Source organism: Pinus tabuliformis, chromosome J (genome assembly GCF_031772625.1).
Source record: "Pinus tabuliformis cultivar Carrire ecotype Pingquan chromosome J, CPIR1, whole genome shotgun sequence".
NCBI classification, from domain to species: Eukaryota; Viridiplantae; Streptophyta; class Pinopsida; order Pinales; family Pinaceae; genus Pinus; species Pinus tabuliformis.
In genome coordinates, this window is record NC_142295.1 from 530898682 (window position 1) to 530916875 (window position 18194).

Consider the following 18194-nt stretch of genomic DNA (forward strand, 5'->3'; position numbering starts at 1 on the left):
TAAAAACTCATGTAAAACTTGCAATTTACCTCATAATCCTCAAGCACTTTGTTTACTATTCTGAATTGGAATTTAGCACAACAAACACTAACTTTCCCATTTATATCATTGGATCAGATGCACACGTTGCAAGGCCCATCAAACACACACACACACACACATATCAATGTAGGAAAAAATAAGAAATCAAAGTGCCATCACCCTTCCAATCTACCAGAAGCACATATCTAAATAAAGTTGCAAACAATTTAAAAACAAACTACCATCACATGTCCAAAATCCTTTATAGATAGTAATTAATGTTAATGTCATTTAGTGAAAGAACTGAAAGGAAATTCCCAAAAGATGATTGAGGACTCAAATTTTAATAATGACCAGATGCAATTTAATTGTTGTAGACCCTATGCATATGGCCAAAATATAAATACTTCCAAAAAGACTCTGATGGCATATTTTAACTACAGACACAGATTTATATGTCCAATTTAAAAAATAGGAAAGCCAAATACCACATAAACATTCAAAATAAAATGCACTTCATGTGTTAGACGATGAAAACACAACTCTGGCTTACAAAAATATTCACAACAAGTACAGGGTGGCCAATATAATTTACTATGTTACTTAGGAAAGAGACAGGATGCCTAATGTCACTATTTAGTGGAAGAGGAATTGGAAGAGAACAATCATCAAAGTGTCTATCAGAAAATGATTGACTTAAACAAATGGAAATTCATATTAATTTCAACAAAACAATCACCTTCTAAGCACTTTAAAATAAAAATAAAAATACTTTGTAATGTGATTCTTGACACCTTGAAGATCTTTACATTTGAAATATCACTTGGGATAAAAAATCACAATGGTGAACTAACATGTAAATGATCATTTCACTGAGTTTCACAGTCCCTAGTTGACCCTAGTGTAGGACCTTTCAGCACCACCAACAAGGCCATGGCTAGGTAATTTGTCAATTTTGTGAGTAACATTGGGTGGCATAAGCCATGGTTAATGGTCATGATAGTGTGGTGATCCCTGGTTGATATGGTGATGGTTGACTTGACCCCGAGACCTCCTACATGCCACAACACTCAACCACTAGCTAACCCACCAGGCTAAAATTTGCCAGAATTAGACACGAGATGTCAACCTTTTTTTCATTTTGGTTTATTAGCATGATACATGCACAGGTCACATATATTCTACCCCAGGCTGTAAGAGCACCTCACTTTCCTCTATGAAAATAGAGTGAATGACATGAACCATAATTTTACGAACTCGCAACAAATATGATTGTTCTCACATTATAAAAAGAAGATCTAACACACCAAGTGCATCAAAGGATGGTCTGAAAACAAATGTAACAAAACCAAGGACACCCAACATGCTGAGATAAGCATAACCTTGGTTCCCAATATGATCCTACATGAGCATACCAGAAAAGACAATACAGACTCATATTAACAAAATAAAAATATCATGCAACGAAGAATGCAAAAGTTCCCACAAGTCTACAAAGTTCAAACAAATTCTTACTAATGAAACTTATGTAATTGGAATAAGTGAAATAGTGAATGTGTCATTCTTATTCTAAACTAAGCATGCTTTTAGTTCAGGTGAGCTTCAAGAGAACCCTGTAAAGGAAACAAACAAGTAATATTGACAGTGTGCATTTTGACACGTATAGAGCACCTTGACTAGCCTCAAGATCAACAAGGAGAAATTTCAATCCTTTTCCTCTATGAGATTTTGCTAACTCTTGATATGTAGCTCTGAATTCTTCCGCTGTATTTGCAGTAAAATTAAAAAAAAACAAGGCCTTGGCATCTGGGCTGTTGAAGAATTTGATTACGTGAGGATGACTATCAGGGTCCTTAGTCAAAACTGCTACAAGGGGCATACTAGCTTCTTTGACAAACTTCTCTAATGAATCAACATTGAAATCCTAAGAGTCATAATATCACTCATCAAAAGGCTTAAACAACTGAACAAATGGTAGGTTTATTGTAGAATCCTTCAAAGGAAGGATTTTAGCATCAGATGTATGACCAAAATCATAATTTGAACATAATGTCTCTGTAACAATATTGAAATTGGTATATTCCTTTCCCTCAAAGTTTGAGAACACTCCAACTATAAATACTTTCTTGTCACCAATAAGGCTAGTGGCCTCTTCTGAAGATCTGATTTCCACAGATGTAGGACCAACCTACTTTTTCAAGTACTTCACAATACCTTCTGCTTCACGAGGACCTTTATAGTCTTAAACACTTGACCCTCCCTTCTGAATGATCTTTAGAGTTGGAAATCCCTTGACATCATATTCACTAGCCAAATATTTATTTGTTTCTTCATTAGCATCAACTTTAGCCAAGACAATGGGCAAGTCATGATTTTTAAGACTAGCTCATCTGTTGTTTTGATGGAAACGTGGCTAAACTGTGAAATGAAAGATTTTACATTGAAAGAATAATATTGGATTTCTTTTTATTCTTTCATTAAGATTTCTACACTTGGCATTTGCAGTGATTCCATTTCTATTCAGATCCAATTTTCTAAAATCTAGATGGTCAGAGGAGCCCAAAGAAAATTTTTGCAACTTTAGACATCATATTTACTATAGAAGTTTCATAGCAAGCCATCACAATGTTGGAAGAATCTTGATATTAACAAGGAATTAGAATTCCTTTTGCATAAAAATTCAAATATTACATAAAAGCAATAACAATCTCACAAGGACCATAGAGCTCATCAATTTGGGCTATCTTCAAAGGAAAAAGAGAAAACAAACAAAAGAAGCATGGATTATCAGGTGACAAGCATAATCCAAAGCAATTTGTTTTTAAGTCTTCATTAAAGGAAAAGCATCTACAGTCAATTGCATCAGAGAAAAATCAACATCGACTTCATACGCCTATAGTTGACCATTCTACTAGAGAATCATCTCCCTATGTAATTGTGGTGCAGGGTCCTCCAAAGGTTTGGAAGGTCTCTAGTTATAAAATCACTTGTAAAGCATTACACCCAACATAATCTTTCAGACATGCGTGGTCCAATAACTGTTATATCAGGTAAACAACTATGCCTACAACTTATGGAGTGTTCAAATGATATGGATTCTATGATTGATGCAACCAAATATGTTCGCTTTGTCTTGCTTCTCATAGATGGATGTTACGGTTTTGAAATGAAAACCTTTGAGCTCTTGAACATTCTTCAAGTTCATGAATTTCCCAAAGTTATGAGTGTTCTTACACATTTTGATTTAAATGATGTTAAAAAGAAGGGACTGCGTGAAAAGATAAAGTTATTTATGCACCAATACATACTTGGGTGATCTCTTATATGACAAGGATGTTGTTTACATAAATACAATGATTATATGGTTCAATTCTCCAAACCAAACAATGAAGATGAAGAAGCAGAACAAAAAAAGAGAGAAGAATCCCAATGTGGGTGAAATCCTTACAAAAACACTTCAGAGTATAAGGTACTTGGTTGGCAAAAATTGGAGCAGAGCTTTATCCGGTTGTTTAAAGGAAAGTCTACTGAATGGTCTATGCTCCATTCTATTTGTTAGTCAGTGGCTTCCTGGTAATTCTTTATGGTCACCTTCTCAAAGTTTAGATTACCACTTCATTGAAGTGCTTTTCAAACTTTTTGCAGTTATATCTGATTCTCAGTGTCATGTCTGGATTTTGCATTTCCTTACAAGTATAAATTTCTCAAGGGGAAAGCTAGAGAGAGATCAGAGAAAGGGTGTGGGCCAGTTGTACAATAATACATAGAAAAATGGCAAGGAAGTAGTTCACATTTCTCATATCTGAGTGTATTGTCTCCTATTTAATGTAATCTTCAATCTTTGTAAAAAGTGGCCACTAGGTGGCCTGGTTTTCCTTTTTGGAGGTGATATGGCATGCTATAAGCACTTTGCTATGTATTTTACTTTTCCAAACCATGAAATAGAAACTTATGCATTCTTTCTTTGGAAAAGTAAAATCAATTAAATTTTTCATACCATTCACCTTGTCAAATTCTTGTTAATCCAAAAGTTGTAAAAAATCAGATACCATTCACCTTAAAATACCCCTTGGATTAGACGCACACATTGCAAGGCCCATCAAACACATATATATCAATGTAGGAAAAAATAAGAAATCAAAGTGCCATCACCCTTCTAATCTAACAGAAGCACATATCTCAATAAAGTTGCAAACAATTTAAAAACAAACTACCATCACATGTCCAAAAGCCTTTACAGATAGTAATTAATGTTAATGTCATTTAGTGAAAGCGTTGAAAGGAAATGTCCAAAAGATGATTGAGGACTAAATTATAAATAATAACCAAGTGCAGTTTAACTGTTGTATACCCCATGAGTATGGCCAAAATATAAATACTTCCAAAAAGACTCTAATGGCACATTTGAACTACATACTCTGATTTACATGTCCAATTTAAAAAATAGGAAAGCCAACTACCACATAAACATTCAAAATAAAATGCACTTCATGTGTTATATGTTGCTCTGGTGTAAATATGTTGACTTGAGTGAGCAGAAACCATCCTGATTGAAGCTCGTGCCATCAGATCCTTGATATCCTTTCTAGAAAGCAAACCATTAATCTAAAAGTTTAAGGAAAACATTAACATTAGTGAGAAGAACCACATACTTATCCGCAAAACATATTTGTGAAAAAGGGACCACCTCTTCTTGTTATCATGATTAAATGGACCAAATTCAAAGGAACCACGGTAGAATGCATCCAACACATGTGTTGAGGTAAGGGGTACCCTCATCTCCAAATTGTATATATGTGTTGAGGTAATAGGTACATATAGTTATATAGGTATGTAATTCTATTTTTTTTTATTGAGGAAATACCAAATTAATGTTTGAATGAAACACGACTACAAAAATATGAATGGATAGTGAAAGAAACTTACACCAAAAATTAGGTAGCAAAAAAAGGTCGAGCTATCCCGAACATTCACCATTTGAACTATTCACTAGATCTAAAACCAAAAAGTACAAAACTAACATCTGATTCAAACAAACAAATCAACAAAAATACAACCAATAATTATTTATAAATGATCCAACATATGGAAGTACATAAGGAAAGTGAAAGTAGAATGTTTTGAAAATCAACCTTGTTCATTTTTTTCAAAAAATCTGAAAAAAACTTTGTAATCACTTTCTTCTAATTTTTATGTATCATTCCTAGCATTGTATGATAATTTTGTGATTGCTATAACATATTCAAGTTGTACAAAAGCATGATTTGTCAAATCATACTTATACATGCGTTTCCCCTTTATTCTACCATACCAACATAATTGAGGCTCGATGCCTTCTAATATATCCAAAAGGTCAATGTCATTATGGTAATCAAACAATCCCTATTACCATCCTTATTCCTTATTCTTTGAACCCTTCCAATGTACCATGTTCCACAAGAAACACCTTTTTTGTACTTCGAGGAACACCTTTTCTTGTAGTACGTTCAGTGGGGGAAATTGAGTTGTTTTCAACCAGTATCCCACAATCTAATCCAATTCCAAAGCTAATTGAAACACCCTTTTGTGGAGCCTTCCCATCTCACCTAAAGGAGACCCCATTTCTCACTTTTGTTAACCTATCTTTGGATAATGTCGGATTTCCATTCAATTGGCTAACAAAACATGCTTTGAACATATCCTTACCATCAAGATCCACCGCTGGTTTTATCATTTTTCTTATATTTTCATCAATGTAATCTAAAATTTCATCCAACTTATGTCTCCACTCACTTTCCATTATTTGCAATTCACTTTCAATTTGTACCAATGATGACGAATATTGGAATATAGAGTTGGAACAAATCAGTGGAGAATCATCAACTACTTCATCTACAATTTGGAATGTTGGATAATTTTGATACTCTATCCATGGTTTAACTCACCAAGAGGATTGAGTGTAATTTTCTAGTTGCATTCCAAGGTTGATAAAATTTCTTGTGCATCCTTCAATCCAAACTTAAGGGCTTCTACAATTTTAGCGTCTATGGATATTGAATCATATTGTGACAATATGTCAATGTTCTGTATTGTTTCTTGGTGAAATCTATTCCAAAATCTTTCTTTCTTCTTATGAGATTTATTAAAATGAAGCCCTTGGGGATTTGATTCTTCTTCAACAACTCTATTAAGGGTTCCAACAACATGAATCAAGTCAATGAAATCATAGGCCCTCTCCACTCCAACCATCCCACCAACATTACTGAAGAAGTTCTCGCATACATCTGACCCAGTCAGGTGCAAAACATATGGAAAGTTAGAGTAATGATCTCGAAACAATCTCATTAACAAAACTGAAAAATGGCAAGAAATTTTCACATCTTGATATGCCACTCTGCTAATGAAATTTATGTTGACATTAGTATGAGATTGTTTATGTACCCAACATAACCATAATGTGAAGAAATGATGAACTCATGAAGCATTTCGCACCCTTTCCCAAAGGCTCAAACTATGAGACATAAAGATGTCAATGTAGTCAACAACAATCATTAGATAAGTCCCTATAAATAGTGTCCTCTCTAACTTTCCGCTTGGTGTACTTCTCAACTCTTTCAAACACCTCTGAACATGCCTTGAAGCAATACGTTGTGGTAAACCCCAATTTTGTCTATCCATCCTCTCTATATCTTCACCCTTAAGATTGTGATCATCCACTTTAAAAGTGTGATAAGCCATTATGACATGACCAAAACTTATGTGCTCATTTCCTAAAAGAAATTCTCGTCAACCACTAAAAAAAGGATTCACTAGCTTTTTGTTGTTGTGGATGTAATCTTGGTCATGCAATCATGTGAAATTGTAACCATTGTACAACCCGATTAGCCTTCACCCTTCCCAAGGAATTTGATATCAAAGACCTGATGTTGAAGAATAATCCTTCAACATAAGTTGTCTTCTTATGCTATCCCCATCCGCGGAATTACCAAAAATAGGTCCCAAATTATTTTCCACGTGTTTCTTCCACATAGATTCTACCTTTTCCCATTGTTGATAAACATAATTTTCATTGAACCTATTGCATGTTGGATGAACAACCACAACCAAAAGAGGATGTTTTTCATGTAAAGGTTTTGCAATAATAACATGTGCATAATGGCTAATAACATTGTTCTTAAGATAATTTGTTATAATCTCATAGCCCACAACTCTCTCACCAACTCTCACCAAGAAATGTGATTGGCATTGATTTTCTTCTTTCGTACCACAAAACCCCACCAATGTATTGCTTTTTACTACCCACATAACATATTTTTTCATAATTGTTTCATCTTTAGCAAGCAATACAAGAATTGGGCCATCTATACTTGGCTTTATAAGAAACATAAACTTTTCTGATTGCCTCAAAGTGTGTCCGTGCTCCCCTGGGATATATGCTAATGACTTTCTAACTTTCCTTAAAGTCGTAGATATTGAAGGACCATCCAGATTCAAGCTAATAAAGCTATGTAATCTAGGACCTCCCCATAACTTGATCATCTCATAAAGGGATTTTTTGGATGTACTATACCTTCTCCCTACTTTTGCATGCATCAAGTTATGAAAGATATCCTTGAAAAATTCCCAAACTGCATCTTTACCTTGTAATTTTCCTTGCTTATGTGCCTCACACACATCCTTGCAAAACCTAAAGACATCCTTCCTTTCTGAAGATTCAAACAACTTTTCCTTTAGGGATCTCATTCTAATAGACAGTGTAGCAACCTTTGTCCTCTCCCGAGCTCACATTTTTGATCTATCGTTACCATTTGTAACCCTTGTAGCATTCTTCAATTAATTTTGAGTCAAATAGTCCAATCTTCTACCTTTTCTTGTATCTCATTCACTTCTTTTATTCGTGCACATTGATTCATTATATAATTGCATCCTCAAGTCATCACATTTTGGAACCAACTTACAAAATCTGCATGTTAATGAATCCACTGAGATCCCTGTTTTAGAAGCCCTCTGGCAATGAATATGCCTATATTTACCATCAATACGACATTCAATACCCTCTTAACATAGCATGATCTTGGTATGCTTCTCTATGGCCCAGAATTTTCCACCCCTTTGATCATCCATTAGGACCTTTGTTTCCAATCTCTCCCCATTTCTATCAATATAAGGATAAAAATACCCCCAACATTGTAGTAACAAGGTATATAATTGAGCTATAATAAGATTAAAACACAATTAAAATAAAAATAAAAATTGAAGTAAGATAAATAAAATAATATACAAATTCATATTCAAGTTTAGTCTAAGTTGTTAATTAACACACCTGAAGTAGAAGGATTTGCACTTGTAGAACCCTATGTAATATTGATGGTGATGATGGGACCAAGAACCTAGTCAAACTTTGTTGGGACTTATCATTGGTAGGCTTCTTGGGTCTCCCAATCGTGCCACTCCACAACCCAATCTCCTCATGTGAAGCCTCATTTGCAGCAGTAATAGTGTGCTTCTTTGATTTCATGTATTCATTTATAGAATTGACAATATTACTACTTTTCACCACTAAACAAAACCCTTTATTGCATCATGTATAGTCCACTCTGACTTTTTCATGTCCTTATAGTCTGCAAGTTTTGCTTCAACCACCTTAAACAAATTAGGCTCTTGTGTCTTGTTGAAACCATCTAGAAGTTTGATTGTTTAATAAATATGAAATTGATCTCCTACCATCATTGTATCTTGTACTTCGTTACATGAAGGAATTTCACTACCACTTGGCATTGAAAGGCGTCGTTGATGGGCCCCTGTTTTCATATGATGATTTTTGAAGTTGCGCGTTGTTTGCGCTGCCAAGGATACATCACCTGTTCCATAATTAATGCCACAAATTTCACAATGGATCTTTATTTTAGATTCTCCCTTTTCTAAATATACTTTTAGAGTAATTTTCTCATTAACAAACTCTTCCATTAAACTTTTCACTTTTTTTTTCCCAAGATGCCAATACACTAGGATCAACAACTATGGTTTGTTCCACTGATAAAGACATATTTTCAGCTCTTGGTTGTTTATCAAATGTGCCTAGATTCCTCTTGATGCCAAAAACTATTTTATAAACTTTCCATTTTTTCTCTTGCTTTGGAATTAAAGTTAATCTATCCTAGATAAAATCAAAATGGTATCCAATGATTTCATCATCCACAATTTCATCCAATGTACAACCATATCAACACCTGACCATGCCAATGATAGAATTCTCTTCACCGATAGTAATTTTATAAAACAACTCCATCTGTTTTTGCACATAAATAAATGAAAAAGTAAGTAAAATTCCACAAGCATATTGGTTTATTATAAAACAAAGAGCAAGGAAGCAAGGTATGAACTTTCAATTCAAAGCTCCAAAAAAGATGAAGAAATATTATTATTTGGATGAAACATCTTGACTCAAAATGTACTATCGGTGGATTCCTCAAATGGAACTAAAACTAAAAATAAAACAGAGTACTAAAACAAATTTGAGAGTTGATTTATTGAGTCAAACATTGACAAAATTATAGGCAAGCTTAGGCCCTAGATCTGCCTCAATTTTGGCCTTATTTACATCATTTTTTTGTGTCCTAAAGAGGTCAAAACCAAACCCTTGTAACTTTTACTGTTCATTGGTATCAAATGCATTTAATTCATTTTATTGTTCGTTGGTATCTAGGGCTTGTGAGAGATAAATACTTTTTTTTTTATGTTTTTGGAGCTACCAATGGATAAGGACAGTGCTTGATCTCTCATATAAATAAGAGAAGCAATTTAGGATTAGATTAGAGTTTAAAACAACTTTACATGCATTCTTAGCCATAAATAGGCTAGACATCTTAGCATATTAAGATCTAAATGTAGCCCAGATTGATTGAAAGAAAAATATTCCTATTTTTTTTCTTAAATAGTTATTAGTCTTTATTAAAATAGAATGATAATAAATTTTTGTTATTAAATTGTTTAATTTTAATCAGAATTTAATAGGTTCAAATACACATAAAATATACACTTAGTCAACAAAATAATCAGGTTTCTAGTGTGTTGGCAGACCACTAGGCTATTACAGAAACCTATAGAACCAAGGTCCTTGACACAATTTGGTTGACAGAGGAGGAAGCCTTAATAAAATGGGAAGTCCTACCAACAGATTATTGTAGGTTCCAACATTGCATCCATACTCAGGTATGGCTAATCCTAAGCATATGAAAATACTCACCTCCTCCAACTACCAAGGCAACTGAAACACAAATGCATCTAACTAGTGCTACTGTAGAAAATTGCACTGGATGAGGTGGTAGTTTCTTTATAGAAAGCTTAAAAAATGTCATAGGCCACACCCCAAGGGTCAAGTAATAATAATTGTCATGGATGGAAAAAAATTAATGATATGATGCCCTAATCTAATCTTTCCAACAGATATGATCGAGGCATGCCTTTCATTCATAAAAAAAGTAGAAAATAGTAGCATATGTCAGAGATCATTGTATTAACTGGAGTGGTGACAACAACAATTGATGAGTTTCCAATAATTGTTATGTTTATTATTGAAAATCAAGCCAGGAGAACTATTGTGAGGTTATTTTTAGCATATTTCAAAGTTCACAACTTGTAAACACCAACCTATTAGAGGAAGAACTACCTAATTGAGCATGTTTGATGTTCCAACATATGCATGTGTTCTATACCAAATAGAAAGTAGTAAATTGGTTTAGGATTCATGCATTGATGGTGTTGTTTCGTGGATTTTTCCATGGTTTTAATGTGACATTGGCTATATTTGTGAAGGAGAAGTGATCTAGAGAAGGTTTGGGACTTATGATTGTTGAACAACAATGTTATTGTGGAAGACCAAATTTAGGGTGACAACTTTTGCATGATAGTTGTGCAGCAGTAATCCCATCACTTACACGCTACAGTCCTGCAGAGGGTATGTCTTAGTGTCTTTTGGGCTTGTTTGAGGATCTGAAATAGTAGACAACACTTTATTCCCAAGTTTATTTTTAGCATATTAGATAGCAAGATCAGTGGGCATGGGTGTTTTGAGAAGAATTTGTTTACAACCTGTTGGTGATTTATTTTTGGCAAACAACAAGTCACTCAGATTTAGCACTACATGCATAAGTTATTAGTCCAGTTTGATCCTTTTTCCCTCATGCACAACTAAGGTGTGGTTCCTTTCTCCTGGCCTCTTTAACGACAGAGTTGAGATCTCTATGCAAGGGATAAACATTTTTCTTGGGTAGCTTACAACAGAAGGTTGTTTTCATTGTTCTTCCATCCAGATCAAACAAATTGCTTCCACCACAACACGCCATGGAACTTACATAGCTTGTAATGTGTTGATCATTATGGTTTGATTTAGTCTCTTGATTAATACATTGAATACATTCAACTATATAAAACCCTTCCTCCCATTAAACCATTCATTAAAAACTTGTACTCCCAATAACCTTGTGATCAATCTATCGAATATCCAATTGAATCCATCATAAATCTTTTAAATACATACTATGACTCCCAAAAAATCCCTATAGAAGACATACTATGTCATATTGAATATGGCATTAAATACATGCTTGATAACACCAAAGAAAAAATTAGACAAGACTGCTCCATTATCCTTAGAAAATCTAAACCTCCTCCTAAAAGTAACATTAGTAAGGAAGAATACCTAGCCTTAAAATCATTAAAATCTAACCCTAACATTGTTGTTTTAAAAGAAGACAAGGGAGGGGTTACCATTATAATGAATATAAAAGACTATAATGACAAAATGATAGACCATTTGAACAATAGTGGTTGCTATAAAAAATTAAACAAGAATCCTTTAAAGAAAATTACTAAGGAAGTTTGCAACTCTGTCAAAGCTTGTAATCTCCATGAAAACAAATACTTAATAGATAGTTGTCCTTATACCCCTAGGATTTATGGTGCTCCTAAGGTTCACAAAGAAGGGATTCCAATTAGACCCATAGTGAACACTATTGGTGGACCCACTTATCATCTTGCCAAATACCTAGCCAAAAAACTCAAAACCCTTGGTTGGCAACACTAAATCATTTGTCAAAGACTCCACCCATTTCATCAATGAGATTAAGAACATCAAGCTTGACGAAAATGACATTCTTGTTAGTTTTGATGTCACATCTCTATACACCAACATTCCCATTGATGGAGCCATGGAGGTGGTCCGTAAATTAATTGATCCTGACACATCTAAACTAATTGAATTATGCCTTAGATCTACTTTCTTTAGTTTCATGGGTGACATTTATGAATAGACTTGCAGAGTAGCAATGGGATCTCCTTTATCACCCATTATTTCTAATTTATTTATGGAAGATTTCGAAACCAGAGCCTTAGAATCTACTCCCTTAAAACCCAAATTATGGAAAAGGTTTGTAGATGACACCTTTATCATATGGCCCCATGGGTGTGACAAATTAGAGACTTTTAACCAACATTTAAATAGCCTCTCTTCATCCATAAAATTCACCATGGAAGTAGAAGTTAATAATAACCTCCCTTTTCTTGACATCTTCATCACTAGAAACCAAGATGGCTCATTATCCCACCAAGTATATCGAAAAAAGACCCATACCAAACAATATACTCATGCCACTCTCACCATCATCCCACCCAAAAATTAGGGATTCTAAGCACTCTATCAACAAGAGCGATATGAATCTCTAATAAGGAACATTTGGAAACAGAAAAGGCACATCTCATGAATATATTCCTAAAAAATGGATATAAAAGGCATCAGGCTCTCAAGTCTATTAAAAATGCAAACAAAGAAACTTGTCATAAAAAAGAACAAGAATGATTTTGTTGACAAAGTAAACCTTCCTTACATCCTTGGAACCACTGACAAGATTGCTCACATTATAAAGAAAAACAATATTTTAACCACCTTCAAACCTTTAAATACCATATGGTGTTGTCTCAAATCTGTTAAAGATCCCAGAAACCAAGATGGCTCCTTATCCCACCAAGTATATCGAAAAAAGACCCATACCGAACAATATCTTCATGCCACCTCTCACCATCATCCCACCCAAAAATTAGGGATTCTAAGCACTCTAGCAACAAGAGCAATACAAATTTCTGATAAGGAACACTTGGAAACAGAAAAAGCACATCTCATGAATGTATTCCTAAAAAATGGATATAAAAGGCATCAAGCTATCAAGGCTATTAAAAATGCAAACAAAGAAACTTGTCATAAAAAAAAACAAGAATGATTTTGTTGGCAAAGTAAACCTTCCTTACATCCTTGGAACCACAGACAAGATTGCCCACATTCTAAAGAAAAACAATATTTTAACCACCTTCAAACCTTTAAATACCATTTGGAGTTGTCTCAAATCTGTTAAAGATCCCATTGACCCTAAATGTCAAAAAGGTGTTTATTTAATTCCATGTTCTTGCGGGGTTCCTTATGTTGGAGAAACTGGTTGATCTATCAAAACTAGAATCCAAGAACATTTCGTTGACATTAAAAATAATCATTCAAAAAACTCTGCTCTTGCAGAACATTCCAATAAAACCAAACATCAAATTTGTATTGAAAAAACTAGCATCCTCGCCAAAATTGACCACTATTTCCACAGAAAATTTAGAGAGGCCATAGAAATCAATAAACACCCAAATAACCTCAATAGGGATGAAGGATGGAGTATTAGTAAAAATTGGATTCCTATATTGACATCTAAAACAACATCTGCCCAATCCGCTCACCTTAATTGTCCCAATAATTAAATTGCCTCACCTAAAATTTATTATTTAATACCATTATCGTTAATTGCCAATAATTAATTAATCATTAACATGTAACAAAGACATGATTTATTGCTATTACTAACATTATACCATTATTTCAAACATGTCCATCAAACATTATTATTAATTACCATCAAATTATATTTCATTAATTAATATAAATTGGATCATTATTAATATTCATAATTATATAATCTTTATTAATTTCATTAATAATACTATATACATTTTATATATTAATATTCATAATTACAAAATCTTTATTAATTTCATTAATAATATTATATACATTTTATATATTAATAAAGATCCTTTTTTTAGGGTTTTTTTAATTGTCAGACATTTTTCCACCACATCATCCTTATTTATTTTCTACCTTGGTCTAATTAGTTTTCCACATTTCATATTATCCTGAAGATGAACCACAGTTGAGGGTTCGAAACGTTGATTATCTAACAAACATTATGCGACGAACCCAGAAAAATATTTGAAACAAGATTCAATTATGTTGTGTCATTAGCTCTTTGAATCCCATTGTTGATTATATCTTCAATTGTGTTGCCAAGGTTTTGGTTTGCTTTTCCATGCAATTATTTTAAACTCTTGTTTTGTTTTAAGGTACACATTCATTTCATTTCATTTTTCTAATCACTGTTGGATTTAGTTTAACAAATCTGATCTCAACCCTATCAATTCAAATCATGAATTGACTCTTGTTCTTGAGTGCTTCTAGGTATCTCAAGGGAAATTTAGTGTGCTAATCTAATTGGATTGGTATGTAGATTTGCGTACTAGTTAACAACATACGCTGTGTTTAGGGACAAACCCCTAAGACCGGAAAAACACCAATCCAAAGAGAGAGATAGTAATGCTGACGTGATTAGTTGTTCAGAGTAATTTCCTGAGTCAATTGGTGTAGATTCATGTGATGACACACATCCATATTCCTAATTCTCCAACTTGTTGATCTAACCTAGTCTCCTCATCCAATTTTTGATAAAGATATGCTTGAATCTCCAATCACATAGCCTCTAGACCTATAATACCCAGATACCATATTGATAAAAAAGACTGCAAGCAAGAAACCACACAGTATGTATTGTATATTTTGTTAAATAAAAATATTTTTAATACATGACTGCAAACATAACAACAATAACTCCCAAAACTAAGGGAGTATGTTTGAATGACTTTATTAATTCAGTTAATACCTAGATTGAATTTATTAATTAATATAGACACTAAGTATTTATACAAACTTAAGTTAACTATGGTCATTAATCTCTATCAGAGTTGAGGATCTCCCAAGGAGAAATACCCTTCATCCTCACTATAAAGATGAGAGTGGAAGCCCACTCCTTTTATCAAGAGAAGAAAAGGGTATTCAAGACATATATGGGGTCATGACACACTCAGTACATAAAGAATAAAACTAAGAAGGTACTTTCAAGATGACTTTAAATCCTCCATTAGACATGACAAAATTGTGATTGGATTGCAATAATAGAAGGGAACACAATTTGGGATGAGCAAAGGGTTATCTGTAGCGATCTCCTCTGCCTGATCTAGTGTTAAGTACAAACCTGCACTTCAAGAATCCAAGGATCTAAATGTATCATAGGTATAATAGTTTGGCCAAATTGGTAGTCCTATTTTTTGGAATATGCCATAAATGTTTAGATCATTTATTCATATTATGATGGAAATCAAATAGGTAGTCTCAAGTTTTGGTTTGCATACAGTGAAGGTCTGAATTAAATACTTTGAATTTTAATAGAATTGTATTTTCCCTTTAACATGTTCTTTCATGTTGATATTATCTGAAAGACAGATCTTGTCATCAATTAATATTATCCAATGAAGTTTTTTCTGTGACAATAAGTACTTCCAAGGCATGTGATACTAGAATGAATCAGCAAGTTACGTAGGAGACAAAACCAACCCTGATATGGCAGTGAAATGTTGTTTCGAAGTAGCAAGGTCAAAGCACCATTCTTTATAGGAGCGAGTTTGGAAATTCCATTCTGAGCCAGTAGAGGGTACATATAAGGCTGCAGGTGACCCTATAGGTTCGCCTAAGGAAAGGGACAACCATCCCTTGTAGCAACAGTAGATAAAATAACTAATTTTCAAGCTGCGGGTGGCAGAAAAAAGCAAAAGCATGAGAGTTGTAAGAATCTGAGGGGATACTGGTTGATTGGAGCCTGAGGTGGTTAGTGTTGTAATCAGTGTGGAGCATCCACCTAATTTAGTTAGTGTGCCCTAAGGGGAATTTTCCCAAGAGGGATATTACATAGAAACTCTTATCTACGCTGCACATTTTCTTCCATTTTCTTTGTCTTACTTTCAGCATTACCTAAAATTTGCTTTTGCATTCCTAGATTGTGTTCACACTGAATGTATCTTTTAGTCCCATTAACCTACTTTTGTGATCATTTTTCAAACATTAATAAAATTATCTTATCTTTATACTTAAAAATATTTATGTATAACAAGACAATATTTACCAAAAAAACACCAAACTGCTCATTGGCCTTATTTATAGTTTAGTAGAGACTACTGATCCCACCATTTGTAGTCATAGGTCCATGAATGTTGCAATTGTGTTATCGTCCTGAAAATTAACAGATAATAAACACAGACAAAATCCTGCTTTCACAACCCAAATCTTCTTGTTGAAACAACTGGTAAACTCACATTCCATCAAATCACCTAACTGTTATATCATGAAAGGTTTTATGATTTGTGATACCTGAAACTAAAGATCCAAATTTCTAAATGAAATCAGGAATATTTGAAACCAAAGAATTGAAATATTTGTGGAAACCTCAAAAACATAACTCTTATTGATATCAAATAACGTCTCACACTGTAATAAGAGCAATATCGATAATGTACTTCAATTTTGTTTCTGTTGGTTGCTGTTGTTAGCACCTATCAGTTTTCTCATTTTTAAAACAAGAAATAGTCATATTCCAAGTTTAGGTTCATAACACTTTAATTTCCCTTAACCCAGGGTTACCTAGTTTGGCCAGATCATCCCAAAACATTCACAACTTAAATTTGATTAGGTTCAATAAGTCAACACATCCTCCATCATCCATAATGAATAGCATCACCCTTGGTAGAAAAATCTAGGGGCACATTTCCTCTTCCGACAAAAACCCAAGATTTCAACACCCTACTGGATTCAAAGTATCAACCTCTACTATCTCACATGACTAATTAATACTTTTGACTGAGTGAAAGCAATAAGGGATACATTGTTTTCTACTTCAATAATGATTTTGTGAGTTCAAAGTGTGATGAAGGTAGGTCGAGTAGAATAAACCAATATATAGTATCTAAGAACGGTATTAAATTTAAACATGGTAACTATGCCTTAAACCGTGAAACTATTCTAGCTCAAGTAGTCATTACATAACCCAACAGAACTAAGCTAGCAGGGTATGATAACCAAACTAGAATGGGTTAGGTTGACCCTTCTAGCTCAGGTAATAACTAGGCAAATGAAGTCATAACAAGCAACATGAAGCCAAAACATATGGGGAGGAACTCTACAACTTAGGAAATTCCAGATCCAAACATGGATTCCCTAATTCATTCTCTTCATTTTTTGGCATGATTGCTTGCACTTCTTCTCAGCTCGGAAGAAAACCATAGCTTTTGGACATCTTGAACTTAAGTATTTAAAGAAAAAAATAGATCATGTACTTTATTCATCACAAACCCAGAATCTGAAACCATTTTTCTCAATGTCACCTCGATCTGCTATATTAAAATTGATAAAAGCATCAAGATCGAAACCAAATTTATGCACTAAACCAATTCTTCTTTTCTGGAAAGAGAATGAAAATATCACTTTAATATAAAATTATAACCAAGATATTTCACTCTGAATCTTTGAAGTTTACATATTTTAACAAATATAAAGTCACAGATAGCCCTACAAGACATCTAGAGATAAAACCACATACAAATCTGATGTCGATGGCATCTAGAAGTTTCTACCCCTTGCAATGTTAAGCCGATTTAGGCAGTGAACTGATGAAAGTGTTATATGAAGAATATAGATCAAATAACAACTGACGGGCCTACCATTCAATTAGCTCCTCCGATGCCCCCATGTTCTTCAATCTCGAAATTCATTCCCTGGCTTTCACTTTACCCTCAAAGTTTGGTATCAGGGTCTACCTTTGGGTCAGAGTAAATAAGATATTCCGAGGTAGCGACAAGACCATTGTTCTGAGGTAGGGACCATTGTTTCTTCCAATTCTTGTTTATCAACTGGTTCTTTTGAGAATTTTTATGTTGGTTATAGGAAATTATATGTAAAGTTGCAACCCTTTAAAGATGGAATCACCCTTCCTTCAATGTAGATA

The 18194-nt window shown here is 33.8% G+C and overlaps 1 pseudogene; it reads right to left on the minus strand.

Annotated features, from left to right (window-relative positions):
- Positions 1-1612: 1612 nt before the first annotated feature.
- Positions 1613-18194, minus strand: part of LOC149228093 (protein disulfide-isomerase-like) — a 65340-nt pseudogene continuing 48758 nt past the window's right edge.